The sequence below is a fragment of the Schistocerca piceifrons genome, chromosome 5 (genome assembly GCF_021461385.2).
Source record: "Schistocerca piceifrons isolate TAMUIC-IGC-003096 chromosome 5, iqSchPice1.1, whole genome shotgun sequence".
Taxonomy (NCBI): domain Eukaryota; kingdom Metazoa; phylum Arthropoda; class Insecta; order Orthoptera; family Acrididae; genus Schistocerca; species Schistocerca piceifrons.
The window spans coordinates 526,799,674-526,826,689 of NC_060142.1; positions in this window are offsets into that span (position 1 = coordinate 526,799,674).

A 27,016-nucleotide genomic window follows, 5' to 3' on the forward strand; every position below is an offset into this window, starting at 1 on the left:
AGTGAACCTAAAAATATTCTTTCAAACTTTCTTTTAAGGGCTCATCTCCTCATTATGAAAACTACAGGTTTCGCAACACTCGTTGCATTTATTCTTTAGTGCACCCAAGATCATGTTCTACTGCCACGCAGCATATCTACTACTTAACGAGTACGCATTTAACGCTGAATCTTTTTTTCTTTCTTTTTATATTTGAGGGCAGATTGGATAACAATAGGGTTCCCTCTTCGCTTCATGTACTCAGCAATCGTTCTCTGTTAAAAAAAAAATAGGGTAACGCGCGTCTACTATTTTTCGCATGAATGGAATTACCGACAGTTCACTGGGTTTACGCAACCGGTCCATAACAAACATTACCAAAGCTAGCGAAGTTCATTACGCTACGTGTCTCATTTCTCATAAGCACTGCTTTGCTTCGAAGCACACGTGCCTTTTACAAGTCGACCCTTGGTCTGGGTTAATGAACCAGGATCAAAAGGAACGGGCACAAGGAAAATGGATTTCATAAGAGGAGTGTCTTAGGAGACATTTTTGCAATTAAATCTGCACGTAAATAAAATTATCATAGTAAACATAGGCACATATATAAATTTCAACCTCTTTCATTACAGCATGCTTTGCTACTTCTACGTCTTACTCTGGTTATAGTCAGTATTAAGTTTAAATATCACTGCATTGCTTGTTCTTTAGATTAGCCTTCAATTAGGGTATTGAATGGTCGCTAGATTACACTACAAATCTTCTGAAGATCTTTACTTGGACTTATTTATGATACAGGGGGCTTGCTGTGTGGTTATTTAGTAACTTGATTCTACTGAAATCAATTCGTCAGCTAACATTCCTCATATACTCTTTACATTGGGCTCAGATCACAGGGAAATAGTTTACTTTCATAGCAATTAATGGCCTCGTGGAGTACTTACGCTACATTATTGATGCTTCATGGTTTGCATCCATTTGTACTGTATTTCACCTTACTTAGTTTACTACAGCTTTTTGTCTCCTTGCGTGAACACATGCGGGTTACCACTTGTTTTTCCATTTAACAGCACGCTTTAACTGAACTTTAAGCTATTTCTTCTACTCCTGTCCACTGTCTGGAGTGTTTGAACATGTACCTTTTTTTTAAGCAGGTAATTTGGGCTTTTACTACAGAACTTCAAGTACTTACATTACTAAAAATAAATCTATCTTCTTGTACCTTGAGAGAAGTGCTTATTTACGCATCCTTCTCCATTTCTCACCTTTACATATTTATATAGCTCCGGGCAATCGCCTCGCAAGCACTTTTTTTTTTTTTTTTTTTTTTTTTTTAATACTAACTTAAAATTAAATTGAAATTCTTGGTGCAACCTCAGTTTCCTGCTTCAGCTTGTTGAAGAAATATCGGTTCATGTCCATCACTATAAACAATTTTTCCATACATAGCATTTAATACTTAAAGTTTACATGTAGTAGCCGTTACCATGTAGTCAGTGCGCTGTTCAACACAATACTTATCATTAACAGTTCACACAAGGAAATTTCCAGTAAGCAAGAGGCAGGAAACCGAAACAGATTCTATCTGCAGTTGAGGCTGTGTCTGTAAACTAACTCTCTGTTTCAATGGACCAATCGCTCCCGATATGGAGCAGCCCTGAATCGGCAATGATAAAACTTTTGAAACAGAAGACACCTGTCTGAAGAGACATGATGACATCACATTAATGTTTGCTCCTGTATCAACAATGGCTGTGATAGGAATGTCGGCAACAGAAATCTTAATCGAAGCCTGGACCTGTTCATCATAAATGTCATTAATGTCTTGAGCTTCTAGGTCAGGTGCAAGGTCATCTCGTAAGTCGGTCTCATGGTCGTACCGTATCGCATTAACATACTCAGAATCAGAGTATTCGTTAGTACCCCCACTGGAACCGGCAGCGACCTCTAGGAGGCTGAAAGGCGCTGCCTCTAATTTTCCGCAGGATGTTTAACCTGTTTGTCATTCATGGCCTTAAGTGTTTGTTCCGTTTCATATTGGTGCTGGTTATGTGGTACAAATGCCGGTGTAAAGGGGTCAAATCCACTGGGTGCATTCACTTGTGAATAGAATACTTGAGAAGGCTGATGTCGCCCGATCTTTTGGTTGCCGGCAAAACAATTTCCTTGTGAAGGAAAGTTCGCATTTGGTGCCATTTGAAAATTGTTCCGCGGTCCTCTATCCTGTGAATAGTTGTTCTTATGTTGTGCTGGGTGGCCTCCGCCTTGCCCATGCCACTTGCTATATTTCGACCTATAACTTTGATTGTACACTGGCCCATTTGAAAAATTACCAATCGTTTGTGGAGAATTTCCATACTGCTCAGGCGCAGAATTAAAGGGTGGGTTTCCGTACTGATGTTGTACCTGGTGGTTGTAAATTGGGTGGTATCTCTGCTGATTACTGTAATTGGTTTTCTGCTTCCATTTAAAGTTATTGTCGTTTGCGTTTTCATAACGGCTGGCAGGTTGGCAACAGCGGTCGCAGTAGCTCGCTCTCTCCTTCGGCGCATTGTTGTCCGCGTGCGATGCATTCAGCTGGCTGCCAGGGAAGAATTTGCCGCTGCCAACCTTGGAGCGCACATCCTCGCTAATTAAATCTAAGGAATCCAGCACAGAAAGGAATGCATCCGTGTCTTCTTCGGACACATTTACTAGTTTCTCTCTAATAGACACAGGGAGTTTGCTTTTGAGAATCATAATTACGTCCTTGGAAGAAATCGGGGAATCCCAGAATTTAATTTTTGCTAGATACTTCTCGAAGAATCGCCGGAGACTTCCATGCTTCCCATTGAAAATTTCCGCACCATACACCTCCTTCCTTAATCTTTGCTGTACCCCATTACTCCAAAATTTTGCCAAGAACATTTTCTCAAACTCTTCATAATTCCTACACGTGTCTACCATTTCCGTTCCCCATAATGCTGCATCACCAGAAATAAAGCCAGTGACGAACTGAATACGCTGTCTGTCTGTCCAGCTCCTGGGAAACATGCCGGAAAATTTCTTTAGGAACACGATGGGGTGTATTTCTCGCTTCAGCGGATGAAAAACAGGAAAAGTGCGATGCTTAATCACACTTTCCTCTTGCATTAAACTGACGATTGTGGGCGGATCCTTTATTTTCCCTACTCGGGACTCAACAGGACTGTTGTTTTGCATGTAATCAGGCGGTGAACGATAAGGAGTTGACTGACATTCGTCACCGTCTAAAGAGTTGTTCCCTATAGTTTGCGTATGCGTGTGCGGATTTTCTACCCAGTTTCTCAGCATTCTGACTTCGTCCACTACTTGCTGCTTCCACTCGGGAAGATCCCGTGTAAGTGTCCTCCGGATCTGTCCCAATTCAGAAACCACTGTGTCTCCCGACTTACCAGGAGCAGCTAAGATTTCATAAGTTACATCCTTGACAGTCTCCCTAAGCTCCTCCCTGACCTTCTTTTCGATAAAAATATCTTTACCCTTTATCCATTCACTGTAGTGTTCCGACAATGCCTCCGCGTGTGCTTTCACGGTGCTCTTAACCTGTTCTTCAATATTGATTGAGTCTATCTGCCTCGACAGATCCTCCACTACACCTTCAATGTCAGATACTGCATTTCTAACTGAGTTTATTTCTTTGGTAGCTGCCTGAATTTTTGTGTTTAATGTTCCAGATACTTCAGCTATTTCACTTTTCACCTGTTTCTGCATTTTCTGAATTTGATCACTGATCTTAGTTTGCACCTCACCCAAATGGGTATTTAATTCAGCCGTTATTTCTTTATACAGATCCGTTTTGATTGTGCCTAGCTGTGTTTTTAATGATTCGCTTACAGCATCTAATCGGGCGTTAACAGTCTCATTTTGTGTTTTTATAGTCTCATTTTGTGTTTTTACTGATTCGCTTACAGCATCTAATCGGACGTTAACAGTCTCATTTTGTGTTTTTACTGATTCGCTTACAGCATCTAATCGGGCGTTAACAGTCTCATTTTGTGTTTTTATAGTCTCATTTACTGCGTCAAACTGTTGTTTCAGCATTTCCATTAACGCACCGAGGTCATTTGTAGCTGCAGCGGGAAGAATTTGGACTTTAGGGTCACTTTCCCCTGTTACAGACATGGTTAGTTCAGTTTGCACACGGGAACCTACCGTTCGCGATCGTAAAGGGTATGGAATACTATTTACGTCTTCACTCCCGTCTCCTGTTGTCACCTGTCTCTGTTTACTATATGCCATTTTCGTCAGTAAATCACGTCCTACGCAAGGCTTTCGTCGTTTGTCAGTGACGTGGTGAGTCCGCTAAGAGCACCGCTCTCGCGTGAGCAACAAATGAAATTCTATCTGGCGAGAACACAAGATGGAACCTAAACGTTTCAGACAAATGAATGAAGATGCTCTTCACTGCAAATTGCACACACTATCCACCATGTTGAAAATGTAATACAGCTATACTAACAATGGAGAGAAATAATTTATATTATCAAACTACGAAGAATTTTACTTTGAAAGATAAAATAAAGCAGATTTTCTATAGCGGGAAGGAGATAGAAAGGATGTGGATCGACTTGGAAAAGCGACGTTGCTACTGAAGCACTACACTGCGTATGCAAAATTCTGACTTACTTTTTGATGGCTTGGCTACCGCTATGTTGTCTCAGCAAATTCGCGTCTCTTTTCTTTCCTTTTCTCTCGGTAATTAAACTGCGTTATCGACCAGCGTATTTTCTGTCTTACTCACAGAGAGACGATGTGTACATGAAACGACAGAACATTTATTAACATAAGCACATAGAAAATTTTCCAAGAATTTGAACTAATTTTTGGTCAAGTCCCTGTTCGGGCGCCAAGTGTGATGTCACAAAATAGAAGTGATGTTGCTATTCAATGGAAAGTTGGAAATTGAGATTTAACTAACTGTTTTATCAATCACAATTGGCGTAAGAATCATGGATTGACCATTGTCATAAAATATTGCATTATGAGATGTGAATAGTTTTTACTTGCAGTTTCGCGTGGCTTGAGGCAGTCACAACTAGCGTGCTATTGATTAAGAAGTTGCGTTATCGTCTTTCTAATTACTTCATGATCGTAGATACGATCATACCCGGTTGTGAAGTTATTGTTATGACAAAACAATTTCCTAAGGGACCAGAAAGTTCTTAAGGGCGCAAAAACAACTGTAACATCACACAAAAGGAAATCCAATATTAAAGCTGATGCAAGAAGACGATAAAACAGTTTTCTTTTTATCAATGTAACACGCACATTGGACTGCTGATCTTGGCGTCTGTAATATTAGCAAAATGCATAATTAAAATGAAAATAATACTGAGGAGATAATAGAAATGAGCACTGCTAAATGATTCAGTATTCCCAGAACAAATATTTATTATAACTAAAACATATATCGTACCTTAAGCTTAATACTACAATGACGGTAGATTTTTATGTCCATATCATGTCCATTGAGCGCTCTTTTATATAGCCATTGTCCTCTTGAGTCGCTCGTGCTTCGTCACGGTAAGTTACAACAGTTCTTCTTCCTACACTTCACTCAAAACTTAGACGGAACACGTTTTTATTTATTTAGTAAAAATAATTAGATCAGACGCCACAAATCTGCGTCCGTCTTACTCGAGAAAAACAGTAAAAGTCTTCTTAGCGCTCCAGGCTTCATTTGTTCTCCCTCGAACAAAATAGTGAAGGATCGTATATCTATCCGTATTTTTCTGTTTTTATTGCCGCCCAAAGACGACAAATTACATCACTAGAAAATTCCACCGTCGCTATGCGACGCCTCATTATACATTAATCATTATTTACAAACAAGTATTTGCCTTCTGGCTGAAAGTATTAACTACTCGTATTTGCTGTTTTAATGAAGTCAAAAATAGCGAATATCTCAAGTCGTTGTTCGAATGGACAGTTAAGCTATTCGCGCCTCAGTGAACGGTGTCACCAATACACGAAGCTGTTGATCTACAAGCCACCAACCAGCTACGATGGTCCTGGGCTTCGAATTAGACCCGTTGAGCCGAGGCCGCAACACGGTCTTGCACGCCGGCCAGTATCCGAGGGTCCTAAGTTCGGTGTGGGGTCTGCATACTTCTTGACAGTCTCAAAGAGCTTTTGTGGTATTTCGGCGTGACTTGGCCTTACACCATCAAGTTCATGTCTTGCGTCAGGGAGGACTCGCAGCCGCCGGCAGCCACTGCCAATTGCCGCTTTTACAATAAACCGATGCGGAGATCTTAGGCTGCCTGCTAGCCACAACTAGCTCCTGGGCCTCCGACGTCGAGGTGCCGTCCAAAAGATATCAAGTATTAAGGAGTGTTCCCGTTGAGGAAGTATTTTCGACACTGCACTCTCCACAGTACTTGAGAACACATACCAGAGTTTCCCACACATGCAATTGCAGGTAGACCCAGACAGCCATTCATAGGAGTCACAGGTGGCTACAATTCAACGGTGCTACACAACGTCAATGCTTTCTTTGTAAACGCAAGTACAGTGAAAAATATTTTGACTGTGCCAAAATAAAGCCCTCACTTTTAGTGTTAACTATAGAGCTAATGTTAATTCGGCGACAACTTACTACTTTCTTCTTGCTTCGAATTACTCCAACTTTATATTCTGTACTTATTAGACGATTTATTCTATTCAAAAGATTTTGTGATTCTTCTTCACTTTTCCCCAAGGAGAAAAATGTCAGCGGCTACTCCTGCCATTAACATTATTTCACTCCAAAGTATAAACCCTGTACTGAATCTTTCTATTATTTCCGTCTTACAGCATCATTAAAAATGTGGTAATGCCAACGGCTTCGGAGGTAAGGTGGCCTTGGGAAGGGGGCGAAACACCCAGTTCACTCCATCCTAACGTCTTATATATATATATATATATATATATATTTATATATATATATATATATATATATATATATATATATATATATAAGTTCACTCCATCCTAACGTCATATATACACTCCTGGAAATGGAAAAAAGAACACATTGACACCGGTGTGTCAGACCCACCATACTTGCTCCGGACACTGCGAGAGGGCTGTACAAGCAATGATCACACGCACGGCACAGCGGACACACCAGGAACCGCGGTGTTGGCCGTCGAATGGCGCTAGCTGCGCAGCATTTGTGCACCGCCGCCGTCAGTGTCAGCCAGTTTGCCGTGGCATACGGAGCTCCATCGCAGTCTTTAACACTGGTAACATGCCGCGACAGCGTGGACGTGAACCGTATGTGCAGTTGATGGACTTTGAGCGAGGGCGTATAGTGGGCATGCGGGAGGCCGGGTGGACGTACCGCCGAATTGCTCAACACGTGGGGCGTGAGGTCTCCACAGTACATCGATGTTGTCGCCAGTGGTCGGCGGAAGGTGCACGTGCCCGTCGACCTGGGACCGGACCGCAGCGACGCACGGATGCACGCCAAGACCGTAGGATCCTACGCAGTGCCGTAGGGGACCGCACCGCCACTTCCCAGCAAATGGTTCAAATGGCTCTGAGCACTATGGGACTTAACTACTGTGGTCATCAGTCCCCTAGAACTTAGAACTACTTAAACCTAACTAACCTAAGGACATCACACACATCCATGCCCGAGGCAGGATTCGAACCTGCGACCGCAGCAGTCGCGCGGTTCCGGACTGCGCGCCACTTCCCAGCAAATTAGGGACACTGTTGCTCCTGGGGTATCGGCGAGGACCATTCGCAACCGTCTCCATGAAGCTGGGCTACGGTCCCGCACACCGTTAGGCCGTCTTCCGCTCACGCCCCAACATCGTGCAGCCCGCCTCCAGTGGTGTCGCGACAGGCGTGAATGGAGGGACGAATGGAGACGTGTCGTCTTCAGCGATGAGAGTCGCTTCTGCCTTGGTGCCAATGATGGTCGTATGCGTGTTTGGCGCCGTGCAGGTAAGCGCCACAATCAGGACTGCATACGACCGAGGCACACAGGGCCAACACCCGGCATCATGGTGTGGGGAGCGATCTCCTACACTGGCCGTACACCACTGGTGATCGTCGAGGGGACACTGAATAGTGCACGGTACATCCAAACCGTCATCGAACCCATCGTTCTACCATTCCTAGACCGGCAAGGGAACTTGCTGTTCCAACAGGACAATGCACGTCCGCATGTATCCCGTGCCACCCATCGTGCTCTAGAAGGTGTAAGTCAACTACCCTGGCCAGCAAGATCTCCGGATCTGTCCCCCATTGAGCATGTTTGGGACTGGATGAAGCGTCGTCTCACGCGGTCTGCACGTCCAGCACGAACGCTGGTCCAACTGAGGCGCCAGGTAGAAATGGTATGGCAAGCCGTTCCACAGGACTACATCCAGCATCTCTACGATCGTCTCCATGGGAGAATAGCAGCCTGCATTGCTGCAAAAGGTGGATATACACTGTACTAGTGCCGACATTGTGCATGCTCTGTTGCCTGTGTCTATGTGCCTGTGGTTCTGTCAGTGTGATCATGTGATGTATCTGACCCCAGGAATGTGTCAATAAAGTTTCCCCTTCCTGGGACAATGAATTCACGGTGTTCTTATTTCAATTTCCAGGAGTATATATATATATATATATATATATATACATATATATATATATATATATATATATATATATATATATATAAGACGTTAGGATGGAGTGAACTGGGTGTTTCGCCCCCTTCCCAAGGCCACCTTACCTCCGAAGCCGTTGGCATTACCACATTTTTAATGATGCTGTAATATATATATGGGTCATCAGTCTTCTAACTGGTTTGATGCGGACCACCACGATTTACTCTCTTGTGCCATCCTTTTCACCTCAGAGTAGCAAGCACTTGCACGCTGCCGGCCGCGGTGGCCGTGCGGTTCTAGGCACTTCAGTATGAAACCACGTGTGTGCTACGGTCGCAGGTTCGAATCCTGCCTCGGGCATGGATGTGTGTGATGTCCTTAGGTTAGTTAGGTTTAAGTAGTTCTAAGTTCTAGGGGACTGATGATCTCAAATGTTGAGTCCCATAGTGCTTAGAGCCATTTTTTTAAACTTGCACGCTGCGTCCTCAGTTATTTGCTATACGTAATCCAATCTCTATCTTCCTCTACAGCTATTGCCCTCTACAGATATCTCTAGTACGATGGGTGTCATTCCCCGATGTCTTAACAGTTGTCCCATCATTCTGTCCCTTCTCCTTGTCGTTGTTTTCCACATATTTCTTTCCTCTCCTGTTCTGCGCAAAACCTCTTCATTTACTACTTCATCATTCCAACTAATTTTCAACATTCGTCTGTAGCACCACATCTCAAATGCTTCGATCCTCTTCTTTTCGGAATTGTGTAGATGATAATTCTCCGAAATACCATCCAACATGGATCATATTGCACGATAAATAGGCATGATGTGGAACGAGTCATTTTACATTCATATTGGCAGTTAATTTGTACACCTATTTGTACTCTATACATCGCCACATAATTTTTTTTTTTTGCCGAAATGGAAAGAAGATATACAGATTGAGTTAGCAAATCCTACCCATCACCTTCTCATGTCACAAACATAGCAATAATTCTATTGAATAGAAGGAGTTGCCAACGACAGCCCATCCGACCCATCACGTTCTACATGTCACAAACATAGCAATTCTTCTATTGTTGCCAAGGAGAAACTTTTTCAATTTATTTTCAAATTTTACCTTGCTGTGTGTTAGATATTTTATATCACTGAGTAAGTGATCAAAAATTTTGCAGAACTATGCTCGTTCCTTTTGAACTGTAAGGGATTATTTACAACAAACTTCACGGGAGAATAAATATACTGTTAAGCAGTTGTCAGAATGCCCATCTTCTTAAACAGATGTCTACAAGGTGATCGCGGGTGAGCACCACATATTATTCTAACAGCACCTTTTTGGCCAATGAATACTTTCATTCTTAATGATGAGTTACCCCAGAACATAATTCCATACGACATTACTGAATGAAAATAAGCCAATTATGTCAACTTACTGATTTCTCCCTCCCCAAAATTTGCTACGATAGTAAGTGCAAATGTGGCTGAATTAAGTTGTTTGAGGAGTTCCAAAATGTGTGTTTCTTTTTTCAAATTTAGATTCTCATCAATATGGACATGTAAGAATTTTGAAGTTTCCACCGTATGTATTATTTCATCATCATGTCTTACATTTATCGCTGGTGCGATACCCCTAGAGGTGCTGAACTAAATATAATGTGTCTTTGTGAAATTCAGAGTGAGACCATTCACAGAAAACCAGTCAATGATACTTTTGAATTGTTCACCTTCTCTTTCATTTCCGTGTGTATATTGGGAGTGATTACAATAGTGGTGTCATCTGCGAAAAAAGTAGTTCCGCTTCTACATTAGACGGTAGATAATTTACTTATATGAGATAAAGCAGTGGACTTAAGACTGAGCCTTGGGGAACCCCATACATGATTTCTCCCTAGTCAGATTTATGCCCCTGGATTGTGATTGTGATTACTACTACGTACAACTTCCTGCATTCCTTTAGTTACATTCATTATCCATTTGTGGGCTATTGCATCAGTCCCATGGTACTTCAATTTATCTAGGAGTGCCGGCCGCTGTGGCCGAGCGGTTCTAGTTGCTTCAGTCCGGAACCGCGCTGCTGCTACGATCGCAGGTTTGAATCCTGTCTTGGGCATGGATGTTCGTGATGTCCTTAGGTTAGCTATGTTTCTAAGTCTAGTGGACTGATGACTTCAGTTGTTAAGTCCCATAGTGCTTAGAGCCATTTGAACCATTTATCTAGGAGTATACTATAATTCACAGAATCAAATTCCTTCGATAGGTCACAGAAAATAACTACCGATCCTATTTGCTATTTAATGTTTGTAATATCTGATGTGTGAACATGTAAATGGCATTCTCAGTAGAGCAATACTTCCGATACCAAAACTGGGATTTGCTAAGGATTTATTGTTGAAAAGGTGAGGTACTATTCTACAATACAACTCCTCTAAAATTTTGGAAAATTATGTCGGCAGTGAAATAGGTCGATAGTTACAGACGTCTCTCTTATCACTTTTCTTAAAGAAAAGTCTCTCTGTATTCTTGTAGGAATGTATGACCCTCTTAATTTCAGAAGTAGAAGTTTGATGGTACATTCATATTAAGTAATTTTATGAGAGTTACTTCTTCTATACATTGCTGTGATCTTTCTCTCGAGCTGTTGGTTCCTATGCTTTCTACTATGTTTAAGAAATGATTATTAAATACATTTTCTACCTGTGATTTGTCTTTTATAACCCTTCCATTCAATAGAATAACAATGATATCCTTTTCTGTGGTTGATAGTCCTGTCTCTTGCTTCACTAAATTCCATATTGCCTTAACTCTGCTGTCAAACGTATTGATTTCTTTCATTATGTGCATATTTCTTGATTTTTAATAACCTTTCTTAGTCATTTTGAATAGTTTTTGTAGTGTGCAACTACTGCAGGGTCTCTACTTGTCCTTGACAAAAGACACATTTCCCTTTTCCTTTCACAAGACACTTTAATCTCCTTAGTTATCCATGGTAGGTTCCATGGCTGCTTAATGTCCCTTCTGATTAGCTTATGCCGGCAGCTATTTTCAAATAGTGATATTAATTTATCATGAAATAGATTAAATTTTACGTTGACATTTCGGTCTTTATAAATTTCATCCCAGGTTGTTTCTTGTAAACTACTCTTAAGAACATTTCCTCTGTAGTCATTATTGATTCTGACTTCTACTGAGGTGTAGCCACACTTTAAGGCAGGTATCCTGACTAGCTGTACATCATGATCAGAGAGAACATTTGTTTCTGGGTAAACAGTTTAAACCCTTATTTTCTTGCTTTGTGCCTCATCAAAGAAAACTTTATCAATTAGGGATCTACCGTCTTTATCCACCCGTGTTGGAAAGTTAAATACTGAGAGCAGATTGTAGGATCCAAATAAGGTTTCCAGATCATTTTTCCTATCAGAATCCTTCAGAACATCTACCTGAAGTCACCACGGACCGTTAAATGCTTGCTGACGTCTCACAGAAAGCACAGTAAGGTATCCATGTTCCTTATAAATAATTTAAAATTTCCCAGTGGGGATCGGTATACTGTTACAGTTAAACGCGAACTGTTTTTCAGCATTAATTCACAAGCACACACTTCTATGTGTGGATCACTACAAAATCTACTGGTGTGAATGCTTACTCGGAAGACTGATGGCCTTACTTACAGAGATATTTGGTAGTACCGAGCGAGGTGGCGCAGTGGTTAGACACTGGACTCGCATTCGGGAGGATGACGGTTCAATCCCGCGTCCGGCCATCCTGATATAAGTTTTCCGTGATTTCCCTAAATCGCTCCAGGCAAATGCCATGATGGTTCCTTTGAAAGGGCACGGCCGACTTCCTTTAACATCCTTCCCTAATCCGATGAGACCGATGACCTCGCTGTCTGGTCTCCTTCCCCAAACAACCCAACCCAAATTTGGTAGTAACCTATGTTAAGCGGCAACGGTCGGTGAGAGCGAGAACTTGAGTAGTTGGCAGAAGACTTAAGTGTGTAAGTAGGCTGTTTAGGTTTTTATGTTGGCAACGCCATGTGGCGCTCCATATGAAAATCACTGACTGTGCTGTGTGCAATCTGTGGCTGGTTTGCATTGTTGGAATTTCCTATTGTAGTGTTGGGCAGTTGGCTGTTAACAGCATTGCGCAGTTGACCAGCAGTGGTGGATGTGGGGAGAGAGATGGCGGAGTTTTGAGAGCGGACGATCTGGACGTGTGTCCCCCAGAAAGAGTAAATTTGTAATACTGGATGTCATGAACTGATATATATATATATATATATATATATATATATATATATATATATATATATATATTGAACACTATTAAGGGAAATACATTGTTTGTTCTCTATCAAAATCTTTCATTTGCTGACTATGCCTATCAGCAGTTAGTGCTTTCAGTAGTTAGAATCTTTTATTTAGCTGGCAGTAGTGGAGCTCGCTGTATTGCAGTAGTTCTAATAACGAAGATTTTTGTGAGATAAGTGATTTATGAAAGGTATAGGTTATTGTTAGTCAGGGCCATTCTTTTGTAGGGATTATTGAAAGTCAGATTGCGTTGCGCTATAAATATTGTGTGTCATTTTATTGATGATCAGAATAAGTAAAGAGAGAAATGTCTGAGTACGTTCAGTTTTGCTCAACTGTTTCAAAATCAAATAACGTAAGGGGTTTATCAGCACAATCATTCATAAATTTTTCTAAGGGGATGGTTCAAGTGAAACGCCAGTAACAATATTCGCTTCGATCCCGTGGCAAAATTTTCTGCCCAGTATAGTCAGTTTGTCCCTAGATGGTTTCGTTTGTGCCCGACAAGAGGACTGACGCAAAGAGAGAAGTCTGTGACGCAACGCCACGCTGCAGCCCTTTCCCCTGACGTGCGTACAGTGCGGTGAGATCCGGCGCGACGCGGACTGGCGGCTCATCGCGATACAGCTAATAGCAGGCCAGCAGTCCGCCGAGCTAGTGGACGCTCGCTAATTACAAGGTAAACCCGGTGGCCGCTCCTAATTACTGAGCGCCGGTCCAGGTCCACGTGACGCCCACGTGGCCTGCTTCTCGGGGCCGGGCACGCCCTGCACTTAGCACGCCCAGTGTTCTCCCGAAAATTAGTAGCCTCCCAGCCCCGCGAGGCTATTGTCTGCTCTGATCGCGGCATACGAGGACTCGCCGAGCAGTCGAAAGATGATGGCGTCGTAAAGCTCGAGGACATCTGACTGCGCAGGAGGGCAGAATTAGCGAAGACGCGTCCGGGGCGTTTCTGCTACTCGTGCAGGGTTATTTCCATTCTCAAGGATGGGAAATGTCGCAATGCTGGACGGCGGACTCATGTCTGCTGTCATCAGTGTGTACCTTGGCGAGTCATTAGTGTACACGCAAACTAACCCCTGGGTCCACAACATGTAGGTGACTGGTAAGTGCCTGTTCCACGTAGTACTGTGTCTGCGATGTTGTAGAATATCATGAAAATTCAAAAGAACAGAAAACTATATCTGTGCCAAGAGCTTGAGAGCGCAACTGTTTCTAACGGTTTTATGGTTCACGTAATGTGTCGCGAAATGACATATTCACTTCACGAATATACGCATTATTGTAAACTCATATCACCTCGAATATTACAGGGAACCCCTTCAGTGCGAGGTCGCAGGAGGTGACCTCCTACATATTTTTATTTATTTATGCATTAATTTTACCTGGAAAGATTAGGGCCTTCAGGCCCTCTCTTACACCTAACCAGGCATACTCAGATTGAACGAATTTCAGTTTGTACAGAACATTATTGACACACCAGGTGTTATACACTATTAATGTTAAAGAAAAAAAAATAGAGATTATAACAGTAGTACAAGGATAATTATAACAATCAAAAAATAATTATAACAATCAAGAATAATAATAATAATAATGATGGTAATGACTATGTATATGAAAGTAAATATATTTTTCTTTTATGAATGTCAGTCCTATTGCTAGTTGGGAATTTTCTCGTTATGTTCTTGCAGATTGTGAGTTATTCACATCGAGCAGAGACATAAGACGATAGAATGGGGTGAGAGATACATAGAAGAGGTATATAGGTTGGAGGAAGAGAAATAGAATGGTAAAATTCGAAGCTATGGTGGAGAGGGGAAAGACAGAGATGAGAGGGGCACAACAATGGTGGCTATACCGTCTCTAATATGTACGTTTTGAGTTCCCTCTTGAATGTTGAGTGGTTCTGGATAAGACGCAGATCACAGGGGAGCGCGTTCCATAGTCGTATGGCTGAAATGGACAGTGACACGGAGAAAGATTTCGTGTTATGTAAAGTTACAGCGAAGACGCTAGACGTATCCGATCTGGTATTGCGGTTGTGGAATTATGATAGGTATTTAATGTGAGGGCACCAGTGACTAAGAAATCGATGAAGTAAGCACATCGTGTGGAGATCGCGTAACTTATGTGGGCGTATCCAACCTAGCTGGGAGTATGAAGGACTGATATGATCATACAACCGTATATTGCATACGTATCTAACGCAAACATTCATCACTAGCTCGAGGCATCTCGAATTTTCACTATTTGTGCCATGTTGAACTACATCACAGTAGTAAAGATTAGGCAAGACTAGTGTTTGGACTAATTTTTGTTTAATATAGGTTGGAAATATTTTTCTAAATTTTTGGATTGCATGTAGGGAGGAGAGCGATTTCCGGCAAGCTGCGACTGTTGGTTCTTCCCATCTTAGGTGTTCATCCAAGATTATTCCAAGGTCTTCTACTGTTTTTTGGTGTGGTAGCTGGGTACCATTGAGGAGTATTTGAGGGAATGTTTCGCGAAAGTACCGGCTGATTAGATGAGATATAAGAATGACCTGGGATTTCTTGGGGTTAAGTTTCAGACCTAGGTCCTGTGCCCATCGAGAAACTGAGCAAAGATCTACGTTCATACTCGCTACTGCGTCAGCATTGTTCTTGGGGCCTGCACTTGTGTACAGTTGGATGTCGTCGGCATATAGATGGTAGCTGCAGGAGTGAATCACTGAAGAAATATCAATGATATGCTGTGAGAAGAGTAATGGACCAAGGAAAGAGCCTTAGGGAACTCCAGAGAGCACGTATTTCCATGATGACTTCTCCAACCCACAAATGACTTGTTGACTGCTGTTTTTGAGGTGGCTGTCGAACCAGTGTATTGCGCTGTTTGAGAAATTCAGCTGTTTCATTTTAATTAGTAATATATCAAAGTCAACGGTATCAAAGGCCTTGCTAAAGTCAAGCAGTGTTAGGATGGTAGCTTCACGTCTGTCCATAGCATATTTATGGGTGTTACGAGTTTTGAGGTAATCCGTCAGCTGTTCATGGACGATGTATTCTAGGGCTTTAGATATTGCAGGTAGTATGCTGATCGGCCTGTAGTCACCTGGCGACTTTGGGTTGTCAGTCTTGGGTATAGGTTGAATTAAACTTTGCTTCCACCCAGTATGATATGTACTACTGACAAGAGGCAGCTTGAACATGTCTCTCATAACTGGAAGAATAGTGTCTACAACTTTCGTAATCATGCCAATGCTCACTCCATCATTTCCTATTGCCTCGGAAGAGATTCTCATAATTGCCTTGTGTTCTGTGCCTGTAGTGACATGTTTGTCATTACATGTTTGTCTGACACCCAAGTACAGTAGTGGCTGTTAATGGCACCGGGGCTTCAAAAATGGCCCAAATGGCTCTAAGCACTATGAGAATTAATATCTGAGATCATCAGTCACTAGGCTTAGAACTACTTAAACCTAGCTAACCTAAGGACATCACACAGCTCCATGTCCGAGGCAGCATTCGAACCTGCGACCGTAGCAGCAGCGCGGTTCCGGACTGAAGCGCCTAGAACCGCTCGGCCACAGCGGCTGGCGGCACCGGCGGGGCGGGACTGAAGGTATACAATGGTAGCCAACGAGTAACTCACAACAATGCTGCAGTGGTAGTGGTACTAATACAAAGCAAAGCGATGGTAGCGATAAAAAAGCAAACATTGTATTATATCTGCAACAACAGTTGCCGAAAACATGACTTCGTCATAAAGAAACTCCAGAAATTTCGCAAAATAAGAAGGAAGTACCAGATGAAACAAAAGCGTCTCTGCAACATGAGTCAGTGGAATGTATGCTATCGTTTAAGTTCAACTGTATGGAAATGTACACGAGGAGTACTTTGATGACGATACGTGCTTAACAGGTAAGAGTGACTCTGAAACAAGTGTCGAGCTATGTAGCTCACCATCCTTGTCAGACAAAGAGCCACAAATTTCATCTCCAGTAAAACGTAGTAAAGGACAGTCGTTGTCCAAGGAGCGGGTACTAAACATAATTACGTACATGGAAGATCATCCTCAGCATAGTAAGAAAGCAATTATGAACATATTTCAAATACATCTTCAGCAATTTGACCGTGTAGTGCATAGAAAAACAACAGCTATTCAAGGGAGGACAAGGCATCCTTGTGACAAAAACTTGTATTAGCACCTTTGAGGGATACTCGATACAATTTACAGGATGTGCATGGTACTGACCTACCACATTATGCATATCAAATTGCGCTCGACGAAAACTACAGTGATTGCTAGGGAAGCAGTGGATGGTTGCTTAACTTAAAAACAGTGGAACGGAATTGGAAGATGTAAGATATTAAATTTCGAACGAATCATCATCATGACGATCACATAAAACTGCGGGATCGGCACGAAAATTCGTAGATGAAATAAACACACTGATCCATCGTTCAGTAAGGAACTTCTTTTTAACTCCGACCAAACCGAATTTGAAGAGAAAATGCATGTGAAAGGAATCCTGGAAATGAGATTTGCCAATAGAGTTGTATCAAGATCAGCTAACAACAACATCTTAACGCATTCATAAACAATAACGCCTACTGATTATTTGATTGAAAAATTGACTGGAAAGTTGTTTATTGTGCTGCGAGAAGATGCGGGTGATATGCACCCTATGATTCTTTCTCGCGTGGATGATGTTGCAAGAGCGGTAGGGAATATTTGCACCGCAGCATACAATAGTGGGGAAATGTGCGTAAGAGAAATACAACTACAGTATGAACGCTGCTTTTAAGCAATAGCTTGTCGAAATACCTTGCTTTTGCTTTATTATTGGTTTGCGTGTGAAAATCATATTCTTTTTCTTTCTCTCTCCCTCTCTCTCTCTCTCTCTCTCCCTCTCTCTTTTTTTTTAAAGCAAACTATGCCTCCTGAAACGTGTGTGACATTGCATGCAATTCATACCACATGGAACCGTACCCTTAAAATATATTATCGCTCTATCTGCAGGATAGCCCACGATAAGCTCCACGACAGACTGTTTCGCATTTGGCTGCATGCCATCACATTCCACCAGTTTTCATCTCCCCGTTACACCAGTATGCATTCTTTAAGAGTGGATAACCAGCTGAACGTCCTGCACGATTTGTAACAGTGGTGAGGCAATTTTCACTCGGTGTTCATGGTGTAAGTTAATGGTTTGTTTTGAACATTTCTTGAATGTCAGCGATGTCCATTTTGTGAAGTGTAACACATGATACGTGTTACAAACCGGATACAATAGGAGAGACTAGGCCCCTTTGTTTTTTTCTTATATCACTCGTTTATTGCATCAGACAAATACACATTTTAAGACAAAATTTAACTACATGAAATATTGCTCCCAGTAAAGTTTAACATAAACAGTGACAAAACTTAGTTCTCTTTAGGGTTTCTGCTGGCAACAAATTTTAAGGAGGTAATGTAAGGTTTATATCAAATTAGCTCAAACACGTAGCGAGTGATTGAATCATGACACAGTCACTTTAACAATTTCAGCAACAAATAAATAGCGTGAATTTGTACTCATAGTAACCAACTAATCAACAGCCTTGCCACTGAATGAGTAGTAGGCCATTTGGAACGAATTAGCAAGACCCAGCAACTAGGGAACTTAATACCAACAGTCTTTAAATGTCTTGCTCCCCCTTAAATAAACAAACTTACAGTAATTAAATGAATAACAAATCAAACACACTACGTTCCACTCAAACTCTTCAGTGGAAGCCAAGCCAGAATGAAGATTCTATTAACTGACTAGCACTGAACTCACACCAAAGCTCATCTCTGTGTTCCCAGACACACATGGGGAAAACTTATACAAGACAATATTTTGAAGGGAGCACATCAGTAAAACCAGTAGTGGAGCTAACTTGTGCCACTGAAAACTAAGGTACTAGACCGGGGCACAAGGTGGAATACAATGAGGTTGCCTTAGTGCTGCACTGCGCTCCAAAATATTAATTCAAATGGCCAATTCAAAATCAAGTACACATAAACCAGCATTAATTAACGAGGAGTGACAGCAGGTCGCTCGAAGGGATGACAACACCTAATTGAAGAGACGAATGCCGGAGGTGGCAGTAGCATCAAACACTTTCTCCGAGTTTTAACCAGGAGTCACTTCCCGCTATACAAGTAAACATTTAATCAAGCACAAGGAAGGAACCCCAAAGAGAAAATTCAAATAAAACCCCCAAAAGATTATAAAGGACAGGGAACCCCAACTATTTAAATTTAAAAGAATTAGTTCTCCCCAAAGGCAGTGTAAACGCCAAGGCCACACTTAAGAGGCTACCAACATTGGTTACAATAGTCTTATACATTTGCTCCTTTTCTTTAAAAGAAACACAAGGCTGCTTAACTTCTGCTGGACGTCCGGTATGGCTCGTGTAGGATACACCAGGCAGTAACCCAAGCTAAGCGGTCGTAAGGCTCGGCGAGGAAAATCAGGAGAGCAGACAGGCAGGCAGCCAACACATATCCTCCATCCTGAATCGGCAGACCGCGTATAACCAATTCCACATATACGTGGTTGCTTCCCACCTAGTACCTCGCGGCGTCTCAGCTGGTAGCCCAAGCAAACATCAACTTCCACTCGCCTCGCGAATGCCGAAAACAATGCAAGCAAAGATATGAAACATCGAAGGGATCGATAATTGACATCCAAGAGACTGGCGCGCCAGTAACGAGCGCCACGGCTCAACACATACGTCTCACAGAAAGTTGATATCTGCGCCTCCCAGACAACGGTTTTTGTCGTGCCCTCCTGTTGCATGTAGTGAGTCATTAGCAGCTAATATTTTTTTCTGTCATAACTGTTCACACAGATTTTTCGCGTGGATTCTTAGTAAAACTTGAACGAGAGACCTCGCACTCGAGGCGTTCCTTGCTTGTATGAAGTCCCTTGTCAGTGTAGGCATTGTGTGATCAGCACTATTGATCTACTACCGTAATGAAGACATGGGACAGATGGCAGTTCACAATCTTTTCTTTACTGGCGATTTAGGATACAAAACAGTTACGATACAAAACCGTCAATTTGCATTGACAATGCGCTGACGCATGTTGTCAGGCGTTGTCGGTTGATCACGATAGCAAATATCCTTCAACTTTGCCCCCAGAAAGAAATCAGGGTATGTTAGATCCGTTGAACGTGCGGACCATTGTATGGTGCTTCGACGACCATTCCACCTGTCATGAAATATGCTATTCAATACCGCTTCAACGGCACGCAAGCTATGTGCCGGCCATTCATAATGTTCGAAGTGCATCACCATTCTGCCATGCTGTGAAACATCTTGTAGTAACATCGGTAGAACATTACGTAGGAAATCAGCATACATTGCACTATTTAGATTGAAATCGATAAAATGGGGGCCAATTATCCTTCCTCCCATAATCCCGCACCATACATCAACCCGCCAAGATCGCTGTTATGTTACACTTGACGCAGCCATCGTGGATTTTTCGTTGCCCAATAGTGCATATTATGCTGGTTTCCGTTACCGCTGTTGGTAAATGACGCTTCGTCGCAAAACAGAACGCGTGAAGAAAATCTGTCATCGCCCCGTAATTTCTCTTGTGCCCAGTGGCAGAACTGTACACGACATTCAAAGTCGTCGCCATGCAATTCCTGGTGCATAGAAATATGGTACGGGTATTATCGATGTTGATGTAGCATTCTCAACACCGACGTTTTTGACATTCCCGTTTCTTGCGCAATTTGTCTGTTACTGCTGTGCGGATTAGCCGTGACAGCAGCTAAAACACCTACTTGGCGATCATCATTTGTTGCAGGTCGTGGTTGACGTTTCACATGTGGCTGAACACTTCCTGTTTCCTTAAATAACGTAACTATCCGGCGAACGGTCCAGGCACTTGGATGATGTCCAGGTACCGAGCAGCATACATAGCACACGCGCGTTGGGCATTTTGATCACAATAGCCATACATCAACATGATATCGACGTTTTCCGCAATTGGTAAACGGTCCATTTCAACACGGGTAATGTGTCACGAAGCAAATACCGTCCGCACTGGCAAAATGTTAGGTGATACCACGTAATTATACGTTTGTGACTATTACAGCGTCATCTATCACAAAGCGAAAAAAGTGGTCTAACTAAAACATTCGTATTCCTTTTCGTACTACACGAATAAGTAATAAAAATGGGGATTCCTATTTTAAAACTCAATGATATCCGCTTGACCTATGGCAGCGCCATCTAGCGTCCCAACCACAGCGCCATTGTCTTTCCCGCTTCAAGCTAGACGAGTTTCGTCTTTTGTACACTACTGGCCATTAAAATTGCTACACCAAGAAGAAATTCTGAGGATAACGGGTATTCATTGGACAAATATATTATACCAGAACTGACTTGTGATTACATATTTATGCAATTTGGGTGCATAGACCCTGAGAGATCAGTACCCAGAACAACCACCTCTGGCCGTAATAATGGCCTTGATACGCCTGGGCATTGAGTCAAACCGAGATTGGATGGCCTGTGTAGGTACAGCTGCCCATGCTTAAACACGATACCACAGTTCGTCAAGCGTAGTGACTGGTGTATTGTGAGAGCCAGTTACACGAGTTACTCGGCCACCATTGACCAGACGTTTTCAATTGGTGAGAGATCTGGAGAATGGGCTGGCCAGGGCAGCAGTCGAACATTTTTCGTACCCAGAAAGGCCCGTACAGGACCTGCAACATACGGTCGTACATTATCCTCCTGAAATGTAGGGTTTCGCAGGGATCGAATGAAGGGTTAGAGCCACGGGTCATAACACATCTGAAATGTAACGTCCACTGTTCAAAGTGCCGCCAATGCGAACAAGAGGTTGTAACAACAACAACGCTGTACTATTGTACGTATAATAATTTTTTCTTCTGATTTTGGTAAATTAGTGTAATCGATATTCTGTTTTCATTTCCTTTCTTTTCATGTCATTGTGTTGAGGAAACTATAAACAACTTTCGATGTGAATATTAATATTTATGTCAAATTTCAAGCAATATCATAACTAAATTGAGATGTAAGAAACGTCGAGACTGTTGTAAGATGTTAAAGTTGTAATTGTGCGCCTGGTCCATACGTAGGTAATGTATTAGGATATGTAGGATGCAAAACCTCGGGTGAATACCCTGTCTGTAGGGGAGCGGTAAAAGGTGGATGGCAGGCGAGCGCGGGAAAATGCACACGGGCACTGTACGGCATAACGGGCTCAGCAGTAGTTGTCGGAGTTGGGCATCGGTCTGAGAAACACGCTCTGGATCGAGGAGGCTCTCCTGGAAGACGTAGTTTCATTGAGCCTCGGATGTGTCGTTTCCGACGACTATACAGCATGGCAAAATTCCATAGGCACTAAATGGAAAAATATTGCGACGCTATGAAGAAGTAAAGTGCCGATACATCAAGAGCCATAGCTGTGATTGTATGTGGGTTCTGCGCCTCGCCATCTCGCCGCCCGCCAACCGCCACATCGATACGAACAGGTTGAAACTATTAGTACTGTATTCGTGTGGACCAGTGTTACGTTGTTCCTTACTGTTCAATAACAACTTAACTTTTACCAGGACAGTCCTATCATTTAATTATCCTAATCACTAACCTAGACAGGGTCCTTTCCACATGTTGTGCAATCCGAGTGTCCCGGGATGAAGATCTAAAGTTTATGTTAATAATAATTACCTGCAGACCTATTTATGTTTGAATGATGTTTAAAGAACTTTGTTGTTAATGAATATATAGGTAAATAATATAGGTCTGACAAAGTTGGAAGATGCTGTTGAAATTGGTTTAGTAATGAAGGCTAATTAATTTGAGACAAAAATAATGGTAGTTAAATGAGCAAGAAATAAGACCAAAAGAGTAGTAGCTCATATATTGGAAATCTTGAGTGCTTAACGATTTCGGTAATCAAAAATTTCAGTACAGTGATCATAACAGTTTCAGGGTCCCCCCCCCCCTTTTTCTTTTCTATTCATGTAAATTCTGAAATTTACTGAACTAATTTGACCAACAAAATTAAAGTCAAGATAAAACCAAAAGTTATTAAGTGTTTTACCTTTTCAAAATTGACATTGTATGTGTGTTTCGAAAGTGCTATTTCTAGGGTAACCTATGCCCGATGTTAATCAGACCAATAGACTGTACGAAGTTTGTAGTATACATTACAGTGTATTGTTGTGTATTTATGGCTTGTTCATATTAGTACAGAAAGTGAAATTATTAGTTCAGTAGATTTTCTGGTTCTAAAATTTACCATATTATGCAGTTTTATTACGTGTTGTTTTGCATACACGTACTTCAAGTTGTACAGTGAAGAAACTCAGTTAATGCCTAATTTGGCTGGCGACCGTTTTATTAACAAATTGGTAGCATCTGCTGTGTTGTTTCTTGTCCGTCCTAACGTGTAGTTGCACTTCAGACTTGCTTGACGTATCTTTGTTGTTACTGAGTGGGTGAAAGTCTGATTTTGCCTCCATTCTGGTACACGCGGTCAACATATATACCAAAATCCTTTCTTATAAGGTGAAGCCCGTCAACCTACCATAGTACAGGCTTTAATAAGTATCGTGCGCAGTAGCGTAGGGTTACAAGGTGACCGAGACGTGTAACCAGTGGCACCCCATACCATCACGCTGGATGATATGCCAGTATGGCGATGACGAATACACGCTTCCAATGTGCGTTCACCGCGATGTCGCCAAACACGGATGAGACCATCATGATGCTGTAAACAGAACCTGGATTCATCCGAAAAAATTACGTTTTGCCATTCGTGCACCCAGGTTCGTCGTTGAGTGCACCATCGCAGGCGCTCCTGTTTTTGATGCAGCGTGAAGGGTAACCACAGTCATGGTCTCTGAGCTGATAGTCCATGCTGCTGCAAACGTCGTCGAACTGTTCGTGCAGATGATTGTAGAATTGCAAACGTCCCCGTCTGTTGACTCAGGGATTGAGATGCGGCTGCACGATCCGTTACAACCATTCGGAAACGTGATGGTTCGCATTTCTCCTCCTTACACGAGGCATTCAACAACGTTTCACCTGGCAACGCCGGTCAACTGCTGTTTGTGTATGAGAAATCGGTTGGAAACTTTCCTCATGTCAGCACGTTGTAGGTGTCGTCACCGGCGCCAACCTAGTGTGAATGTTCCGAAAAGCTAACCATTTGCAAATCACAGCATCTTCTTCCTGTCGGTTAAATTTCGCGTCTGTAGCACGTCATCTTCGTGGTGTAGCAATTTTAATGGCCAGTATTGTAGTTTTTTCGTTTGATGCATATTTCGTGAGATATTTGGCCCGGTCACTATCAATGGACCACCCTGTATATGTTCTATGTTACTTAAAGTTTTCCATTCCGCGTCACTGTGATGAATCCTTTGCTATTAATGAACCATGTTTGAAGATGAAGCACAGTTTTTGATTTTACCTGAATAATTTGTTACTCAATCAAAAAGAAATTTATTTCATGAAGTGTCTGAATGTTTAATCAATCGAAAGTAAATATTGACAGAGGTATTCATGATACGAAGTGTATAAAAAAGTGACCAATATAACGAAAATTTGGTTTTGTATGTACCAACAAAGTCTGGTTTGCACTAAATAACAAATGTTTATGAAGAACCGTGTGACATACTGTTGGGAGATGAAAGGAAGCTATTTAATTTTTCTTTTAATTAGAAATGGCTACGAAGGCTAAAAGTGAAGTAAGTTAAAGTTTATCACGAAATAACAGCGAAAAATGTGGAAATACAGTGTATTTAGGTGAACGCTCAATTAAACATAATCGCTGGTTGTCCAAGCAATGCGATAACAACAACTACCGGTATACTACGACGAATGTAATACAAAAGTTCTAATAAGAAGCGATTATACAGTCTCGGTACTGTTCTATCTGATGAAGACGAACTTGCAAACTAATAAATATAAATAAGTGGTGTGTATGCAGATAGCTGTACGTGGCCGACGAAAAAGATTTAAAAATGTGGTCCATAGTAAGGATGTATCAACGCTACGTAAAAATGACACTGCAACGTGTGTTCCTGTGATGACTGCAAGACAAGAGAACGAGCGACAATTCGATGGTAATCGATGTCTTTCCTTGAGGGTAAATACTGATGATGCAACGATGAACACGGTAACATTTGAAACATTTCTCAAATGGATTTCATTTTTCTTGAAAAAAGAGATGATGTGTTGATTTCTAGAATCCTCAAGCTGGGTCACGATTTTCTTCTGACCTCCCACACCCTCCTCCGAATCCGCTTTTGTCCTTTCTCCCTTTCGCTTTCAGACTACCACATCTAATCCCTCTACAAATCTGTCTTGGTTTTTTGGCCTCTAAATTCATGTGTTACCTTTGGTATACTTGTAAGTGGGCTGCTTCTGTGTTTGCAGCGTTGTGTAGCACTTTGCATTGGATCTCTGACTGCGCTTTTTTTGTAAGAGACTCTGTGCCTGGTTGGACTCGTTGGTGGAAGTTAGTCACCAGCAGTGATGGAAGTACTGTTGGGCAGTTGGAGGTGAACAGCCAGCAGTGATGGATGTTAAATGAAGTTAGCATTGATGGAGGGTAGAGGTCTGAAGTTTTAGCGTAGGCTAACGACCTGGAAGTATCCGACTTGGAGATTGAAAGTTATTCATAATGATATATCTTTGAACTGGATGTCAATGACGATTTATATTCGTGTATGAACTGGATGTCACATTATTAAGGTAAAGAAATACATTATTTGGTTTGCAACAAAACTTTTCTTTGCTGATCACAATGCCGATTAGTAGTTAGTGGCTTTAATAGTTAGAATCTCTTACTTAGTTGGCAGTATAGAGGCTTGCTCTATTTCAGTAGTCCGCATAATCAAGATTTTTGTGGGGTAACTGATTACTGAAATGTATAGGTTACTGTTAAGATTTCTTTTTAGTCAGGGGGAATCTTTTGGTTCAAATGGCTCTGAGTACTATGGGACTTAACTGCTGTGGTCATCAGTCCCCTAGAACTTAGAACTACTTAAACCTAAGTAACCTAAGGACATCACACACATCGACGCCCGAGGCAGGATTCGAACCTGCAACCGTAGCGATCGCGCGGTTCCAGACTGTAGCGCCTAGAACCGCTCGGCCACTCCGGCTGGCCCACTCTTTTGAATTAATTACTTGAAGCCAGGTTATTCTTTTTTTGAGCAGTCAGATTGCGTTGCTCTAGATTATTGTGGGTCAGTGTTGACATGATAAGAGAAAGTAGGCTCAGTACGTTCAGTCTTACTCAGCTGTTTTAGAATCAAAAAACGTAGAAGTTTCATCTTCTCAGTCATTCGGAAAATAAATAAAGAAGTTTCATACTTTATGATACTGATCTCTTCATACCACCTTTGTCTTGTCCTTTCAGCCATTCCCGGATGGGCATCCTCTTTAATCTCTGTGTTTCTCTTGTTACTTATTCTGTCGTATTTGTGACTACAATTGCAGTGAGGAATTTTATTTTGCTTACACAGCTTGACAAAAGAAAAATGAATCGCCCAGAAGTTGAGTACGAAACGGAATGAAATTTCCTTGTTTGTGAGGATATGTGTTGTTATATCAGTGAATACGGCACCAAGAAAATTTACAAAGAACTTCGCAATATGAGCCCTCTTATCAATATGACGTTGAACGCTGTCAGTCCTGGAGTCACGTACTGATTTCATTGGGAAGGTTGTCACAAAACCGTTACTTCCTGCTGTGAGGTAGCCTGTCCCGCAACTGTCCTAACAGAATCTTCACATCGTGGGTAGTGGCATCTAGGATGGAGCTGGCGTTCGAGATACAGCAGTCCCACACATCTGTTGTCGAGGACAGATCTCGGGATAATGCTGGGCACGATAGTTCTTTAACATCTTCCAGGCCATAAAGACGCGTGACCTGCGTGGACAAGCATTATTCTTTTGTAAGAGGGTACTACGATACTGTCGCATGACAGGGAACACATGAAGACGAAGAGTGTCGTTAACATAGACTTGTGCTGTCGAAGTTCCCTCAACTACTACCGACCATGGCACAAAGTCATACCCGATGGCTTCCCTTACCTTGGCGTCAAGACCG